Source organism: Pinus tabuliformis, chromosome 8 (assembly GCF_031772625.1).
Source record: "Pinus tabuliformis cultivar Carrire ecotype Pingquan chromosome 8, CPIR1, whole genome shotgun sequence".
Classification (NCBI taxonomy): domain Eukaryota; kingdom Viridiplantae; phylum Streptophyta; class Pinopsida; order Pinales; family Pinaceae; genus Pinus; species Pinus tabuliformis.
This window is the reverse complement of record NC_142294.1, coordinates 1,020,451,815-1,020,460,060: the sequence shown is the minus strand read 5'-3', so window position 1 is coordinate 1,020,460,060 and position 8,246 is coordinate 1,020,451,815. Positions and strand designations below refer to the sequence as shown.

Genomic DNA, 8,246 nt, shown 5'->3' with positions numbered 1-8,246 from the left:
GAGAAATCTGACAGGCTTTGATAAAGGAACCAGTCGACCTTTAGGGATCCTCCCCAATGTGCCCATAACATTGAAAGGGAAGACCGTTTAAATGAATGTGATGGTCGTTCAAGGACCCTTGGATTATAACCTACTCCTTGGACGAGACTATATATATTGCATGGGAGCCATCGTCTCCTCACTCTTTAGAGTAATGTGTTTTCCGCACGAAGGAAGAGTGGTCAAGCTCGTGGACCAGCTTTCATTTCCCGGATCATGCATCGCAAATAGTCATATGCCGTCCCTAAATGGTCTCTTCACGCAAGAAATGTCTCAACACACGGTCCGTCCTCCCGATGACCACGAGTGATTCGGAAGGATATGACTGGAACCCAGGGGGCATGCGTCCTGGTCTGCTTCGGCAGGAAAACTTTGGGAATAGGGTAGGTTTCCGCGGGAGAATATGACTAGTCTGTACCCCATCCGTGATTGAGATAGGGGTTATTCTAGAATAAGATTCTTTTGTCAAAGTTATGTGAGTTGACAGAACTGAGTCAATCACCTTTGTTTATCTCGGTAGACATCGCCGAAGAAGTGTTTTGTTTGCTGTGTAAATAGAACAATCTTTGGGTGACCTGAAAGAGGTAGGCCTCTCTCATTAAAACAAATGTTTTAACGGACTAAAGAAGGGGTAACCTTGAAATCATATTTTATACCTGGGGGCATGCAAACCTTTTGGAGTGCAAGCAAGGGGCGGTTATTTATTTTTTAAATTTTTAGGTCCTCCCTTTAAACCCGTAGGTCTAACCCTTTAAACTCGTAGGATTAGTCGTTTCCGAACTTGCATAACGAAAGGATGCGGGGCATAGCTTTGTAAGGCGCAAGCTCCATAAAAAATGGAATCTTACATGAGACATTCTTATCATATGACTGGATTATCGAGCAGTTTTAGCATATAGTTCATGCTCGTTAAAAAATAAACATAAGATCGAGCAGTTTTAGCACATAGTTCATGCTCGTTAAAAAATAAACATAAGATCGAGCAAGTGTTTCAACCCGCGTTTAAGCTCGTTAAAAAATGAACTATCATCCGGTAAATAACCACCGTGAATGTAAATTTATCAGCCATTAAAGCCTTGGTCGTGTTTGCACCGTCACCTCCACTTTTCCATTGGCCAATCATTCACCTCCATTTGATTGTTTACCCATTTTGAGGAACAGCTGCGAAGAGTGATTTCACTAGCCATCCTTGTGACACTGCTGTGCTTGGAAAATTCCAACCCGTACCTGGAATCAGCTGCTACCCTTTTTATCACTCGTTCCTCAAAAGACGAGTCTTCTTTAAGCTCTTTTCATCTGACTCGTAAATATGAAAAGATTGCCGAGTTTTGGCCTTCCAGCTCGTTAAAGTGACCGGAAGTGCTATCCCTCCTCTAGATTTTAATCTTTTTGGACCCGAGGGATTATTGCACAAAAAGATCGAGCGCTTGTTTTGTTCGGCTCGTTAAAACTATCAAAAATTCATCCCTTCTGTATTGTTTTATACTTTTTCGGACTTAAGGGATTAGATGACGAAAAATGACTTTTGGAGTTAACTTTACGTACCTTTTCAGACTCTCTAAAAATGAAAAGGACCGAGTTATCTTTGTCGTTAGACTCGTTAAAAAACATTAATAGCGACAAACTTGTCTTTAGACGAGAACGAGTTTCACTATCGCTAGGCTCGTTAAAACATAGCGATGGGTTTGCCCGAAGGGCAAATTATAGAACAAGCATATGTTATCCTCCTCAAGCTTGACAAAAATAAAGAGGTACTGGTCAGCAATGACTGGGGAAAATTGGGAAGAAACTCAAAGAACTTTTATTGGTAGCAAGTCGCTCTTGAACATGACACTTCCGCTCCGTGCCTGAGTCGGGTTGGGTTGTTTCATTCACCGGTCACATCACCATGGTCTCGCCATACCATCCGCCTTTGGGGTAAATGCTACCAATCCATCACATAAGTGTCGCCGATATGTTCAAGAGAAGTCATCCAGAGAAGTCAACCGTGTCCCATCCATTACCATACATTATCCTTCATTCTTTCATGACCGCCACCCTGAACCATATATCATCAGATCGTTTTCACCTCCATCAAAATCATTTGCTCTGTTCCATGTCACTGATGTGGGATACTTCAAGGCCCTCCTTTGACGGATCGCTTCTTGTCGATATCAGCTCATTATCCAAGAAGTTGATCTAGGAACACCCCCTTCAGTACTTTGAAGCTTGCATGCCTCAATGGCAAGTTTCTCACTTCCGGCGACAGGTATACATCAATGACCTTCGACCGAAAGATTTTGCGTGGTGTTCGATGCCAAGTCCTTTATTCACACCATGTGAATTGTACTGCAGTACCTTGAGGGTCATTATCATTATCGGTGATTCCTCTCGCGCTTGTTAACAGTTTACATCATTGACTGGTAATCAAGCGATGTCTTTCCATGTTCGACTTCAAAACATTTCTCACATGGATCGATTTGTACTTAGAGTGAAGATTGGACGAGATTGAAGACCCTGGATCTAGTTTCATCCATCCGGGCTGCGTTAAATATTCACGAAGAATAAAGACATTGACATGTACAACATTGCAACACAGACAATCATCCTACCAAAGGATGATGATTTCAACAGGATCATCAGTCTATCATCAGACAATTGTCTGTCCTATGTACATAAAAATGAATTTATAAAGCTGAGCATGGGAATGCCCGCCTCAGCTAGATCATGAAAACAGTATGAAAAATAATGTATTGTATTGTATCTTATTACAGGTCTCCTCCCAGCATTGAATGAACTTCGGATCCTCCTAATAAAGCATTTCACCCGATAAACGGCCTCATACTTTAGGGGGAAACTGTTATAGACATTTTTGTGCCTTACAGCTATAAGCATGAAATGTCCATAATTCAAGGGATCCAAAGTCCCTAAAGATGTTGTTACAGCTCCTAAAGGAACAAGGTCAACCGATGACAGCTTCTCCCAGAAGTTCTCCACCAAAAACCACTCAGAAACAGTCAATTCAGGATCAATTCAGATTCTCTACTAGCTGCCTGCGTTGCAAAGCACCCAAATGCACTGGCTAGGGGCGTTGCAACGCACTTGGATACACTACCCAGGTGCGCTGAGCGGGAAATGACAAATGGCAAGCTCATTCAACGAGGTGGAAAGACCATGGAAGCTTCCAAAATCTTCTCCAGTGACACTTGCCTCAATGAATTCGACTAGTGATGAGTAAGAGGCTCTCAACCTCAAAGTGGAAGCAAGAACTGACAGAGAGAAGCCACAAGTCAAAACATAAGCTGACTCATCCTCTCTGCTTACATCTATATATGGATCTCTCACCCAGAGATCCAGGAGGCTGGAATTTTGTACTTTGCAGAGAATTGCTGTTGGTTTGAGATTGAGATTAGTACATTGGGTGATTTATGCTTTGTTGGAGGAGAGGAAGGGATTCCTTTGCTGGGAGGTAGATGCTGGATCTGAACTCACTTGGTTGTATCTCCTCTTGGACTTTCTTATTCTATCAATAAACTAATTGAGTTTCTCCTACATGCTGTGTACCAATGATGTTTTGTTATGCTTACATGTTTAGCTTAATCTGATCTTGAGCTTTTTATGAATGTATATCTATATCTTCGTGTAGTTTCTCTCTCTTGTGATCTTGCAGGAATTCGGTGAAGCTGGGTCGGTGAAGGAGCAAGGAGCTGGGATCTACTGAAGAGAGGAACGATTGGATCAACAAACTAGCGGAAGACACAGGTTAGTTACATCCTCCCTCCTCATTTACATTTCATAAAGAAGAAATACTCAATTAGTTTTCCTTGTTTGTTGCTAAGGCACTATCACACCTTAGAGTGGGATAGGGGCATTCCGAATGGATACTTTTCCCAACAACAATATTGTGACAAGGAAAGGACAAGTCAACAACTTGGAGGGGCTATTATACAAGATCAACTGCTACTTATGGTCGTAATCTCCTTCCATTTATATTAATGCAAAGCATTCATTGTTTTCCTATATGTGATGTTGTTATTTCACTTATTTCAATACCATGTTGATCTATTGAATGAAGTACATAGATGATACTGCATAAATCTTGTAGCTTCTTGGCTTGTGTAATTTGACTGTGCAGGTTCTAATTTTGGCATTTGGAGCTGGAATTGGGTCTTCCAAGCTAAGGAAGGAGTGAAATGTGTGAAGGATTCCAGGTAGGCCTCACTTTGCCATTTATTTACTTTAAGGAAAATCATTATGTTCCTTGTCTCCCTATTGTTCTAGGTTAGCCACTAACCTAGGGGAGATACTTTTGTCAGTAATTGTAAATCCCGTATAACAAATTGGTGACTCCACTAGGGAAAGAAGTATTCCCTTGGTAGTTTCCTTGTCCATTGTGTTTAATTACCTCCTTGGCAGACCTTTGTTGTATCATCCAACCAAGAACAAACTTAGGGAGTGATTTTAATGAGCCTTTTTTGCAAATTTTGTGTCGGAATTCTCTTTCCCAAGCCCAACGCTCCCCTAATGCCTTTGATAGAGTGTTGCACCTCACCCAGGACCACTCTGTACCAACATTGCAACGCATTGGCGCCTCTTCTGCACCAATGTTGGTCCCTGTTTTTGCACAAATTTTTCCTTGTTTCTTGAGTCTCTCTTTGGTCAACCTACTTTCAGTTGAACTTCCCTGAGTCTTGAGTGCCTTGTGGTATTTCTAAAGTCTAAATTTAGTTTTCATTTGTGTTTGATTGCCTTTGTTAAGACTTGGTTTTGATTTGTCTTTGTTCTTATTATTTGGTCGCTTGAAAACTTATTTTGTTTTGTCGTTAACTGCTTAGATGAGTTGTTGTTTTAGTCCTTATTCTAAAAGTGCATTTGACTCAGTGATTAAACATTTGCACCTTAGTTTTCTTCATTTCGAAAATTAAGTTTGGTGAAAAGAAAAAATATTCGCATTTGCATCTAGGGTTTTATGTGTGAAATTTGAATTCCCTAGTGTGAAATTGCATGTTTTTGCTTTCATTTTTGCAAACAAAAATCCCCCCTCAATTTCCGAGGGGAGGGGCGGGGTTGAATTGTGTATGAGTGTTAATTTCCTTTGAGTGACATCTCTTTTGATTTTTGGAATTTTCACCCAATTTCAGTTTGAGTACGATGTTCATGAAATATGAGATTATGTTTGATTTCATTGGAATCCTCTTGTGTTTGTTTTGAATAATTATCTTGCATAGATCACATTTTTTTTCCTATAGAAAAAGTCGTAATTTTATTCATGATGACAAAATTACATTTTTTAGATGCTAAAAAGCATATGCATATGGCCTGTGCCTGTTTTCACAGGATGCAAGGCAGACAAAAAGTAAAAAAATAAAAATTTGTCTACTATTCTTTCCTCCCTTTCTTCTTTTCCACCTTACGCCAACCTCCAGTATTGGGAGTGGCCGTTACAATGGAAAGCTGATTTTCAGTGAGAGTGTCTTTGTCAAAATCAGATCCTTCTGATCCATGGGTTCGCTTGATGCCCGTTATTTCCATCCCTATTAGTTGAGATGTTTTATGTTGTGTTTGGTTGCTGGAATCTTCCTCCTCTTTTAGTGCACTCTTCTGGTTCTTTTGATCCTCTCTTTCTGCTTGGTATGCTGTTGTTTCTACTTCTTCCTCCAAAGGGGCTATACATTGCCATCCTTTTGGCTGTTTCTATTGCTTTTTGTTCCATTTGGGAGTTTGTTTTGCTTTAGGATAGGCGTTGTGGAGGTGTCCTGTTTGTAGACATCCACGGCATTGGAAAGCTGTGTTTTCATAATCTAGTGGTTGTGTCCACTGTGTATTGTTGAAATTCAAGTTTATGCTTTCTGGTAGTCCCTCGCTGAGATCTACCTCCACACATATCCTGGCAAATGTGAGTATCCCCCTTGAGATTCTGTCTTCATCCGTCTTTAGGTATTTTCCCAAAACGTTCCCTATGGCGATTAATACCTTGTGATGCCAAAAATGTAACGGGAGGTTGTGCAACCTGACCCACACTGGCATCTTTGATACCACCATTATGTTGGTGTCGAAATCTAGGAACCATGGGGTCATAAATAGTCCTGCATTGCCCCAGAACCATGGCCCTTTATTGAGGATGTATTCTCTTTCTTGTTCTGTTCTGAATCTGACTATAAAAAAACCTTTGGGGCATAGATATATCTCACAGTCTGGAGACCAGGCCTCGTATATCCATTGGTGCAGAACATCGGATTTTGGCCAAAACCCATTGAATCTGCATATAACTGAATTGGAATAAATATCTGTGTACAGGTTTCTTACCTCCGACATGGCGATGGTGAGTGTAGGATTCTCAGATTTTTGTTCTACAATGTAGGGTCCTGGGAGCTCAACTATTGCTGTGGTTTTGTCCTGCACTTTGCCCTTGCCTTTGACTGCTTCCTTGAAAGAGCCTGTGCCATTTGAGTTGGTTCTGGCACTTCCACCCCTCAATTGTAGGTTAATTATGATGGTTGTGTCTGCGGTGATGCCATAATCGTGTAGTGTAAGATTGTCCTGTAAGCTGTGGCCTGAGTAGATCAGGTTTTGCTGGTATGCTGGTATACCCAGATGGTTTTGGATCTTATTTTTTAGCTCCTGGATCTTCCTCCCTTCCCAGATCCTCTAGCAAATAGTTTTGCCTTCCAGTGTTTTAATGAAGATTTGTAACATATCCTCTTCTTTTGGGTGCGCGTCTGCCTGCAGTGTTGTTGCATCTGTTACCCTTGTGCCTGGATTTATCAGATCGGATCGTCCCGTTGCTTCCTCATAGAGCTTCGTCCTGGTCCAACAGCTAGGTGTTGTGAGCTTGAGAGTCCTGAAGTAGATATCATAGAGGGCCTCATTGTCCAACACCATACACTCGTCGGCATTCTCCACTAGCTGATGCACAGAAAGTGTAGTATTGTAAGGCTCCACCACAATATCGAACACCTTGGGAGATGGGAAAACAGAGAAAGTGTGCATCATTCTATCAGGGTATTCCTCTCGGATCTTGGAGATCAAGAGGGTTCCCATTCCAGATCCAGTGCCTCCTCCCAAAGAGTGACACATTTGAAACCTTTGTAGGCGATCACAGTTCTCGACCTCCTTCCTCACGACATCAAGAATGGAATCAATGAGCTCGGCCCCTCCAGTGTAATGGCCCTTGGCCCAGTTGTTCCTAGCCCCAAACTGGCCAAAAACGAAGTTATCAGGCCTAAAGACTTGGCCATAAGGCCCGGTCCTCACACTGTCCATGGTCCCGGGCTCCGGATCCATAAGCACAGCACGGGGAGCAGATCACCCACAACTCGCCTCATTGTAGTTAACATTAACCCTTTCGAGTTGTAGATCTGAAGTGCCCTAGTATCTCCCAATGGGATCGATTTCATGCTCATCACAGGTAACTTACCATATCTTGGCGTCGATCTGGTTGTCGCATTGGCCGCCCTGAATGTGCAGGATTTCACGCATCTTGGCGATTTAAAATCGGATTCCTTCAACGGCTCTTCCAAGTAATGAGGAAGCCACTTGTCGCGCAAGTCCCTGACTTCATCCAAATTTCTAATTACATCTGCATAGATCACATTTTCATAGTTAGAATTCTCATTTTCATGGCAAGAAAGGAAATTGTGCATATATTACATTTGCATAGCTTTCAGGGGAATCATGCATAGATTATATTGCATGGTTTGGCATCTTTTAATGCTTTGAATTGAATTAGAATAGTGAAATTGAAATATCTAGTTAGGAAGCTCTTGTTTGTTGCATATTAGAGTGTTGCATCATTGTTTGCACCTCTTCCCTACACCAGATAGATTTCATGGAAAATGAAAAGAGTTATTTTGGTCATATTAGTTTCATTATAGGCGTGTTCGGGTGACATAGAGTTTTAAGCATTGAAACTAAAATCTAATTCAATATCAACTCTAGAATTCATCTCAATTAACATAAGGAGCATTTGAAACTTTTCGACACACCTAGAGGTCTAGGCTAGAGACGTGTTCTGACGTCGTTAAGCGTAGGAGTTGTCGTTGTTTGCCAGCATTGTATCCCAGGGGTGAAATCCCATTCCACATACGTAAGTGTATAAGATCGTTCTCCACGTACCTTCAGGTATATTGGATGGTGCTCCATGCATGAAAAGTATATGGGAATTCTCTCATCTAACGATTATGCATTAGACAACACTACTACAGACTACACCCCCAACACTACTACAG

At 41.5% G+C, this 8,246-nt stretch overlaps 1 pseudogene; it reads right to left on the bottom strand.

Moving 5' to 3' along the window:
• Positions 1 to 6,666: 6,666 nt before the first annotated feature.
• Positions 6,667 to 7,497, bottom strand: LOC149238857 (tubulin beta chain pseudogene; annotated as a pseudogene).
• Between the last annotated feature and the right edge of the window lie 749 nt (positions 7,498 to 8,246).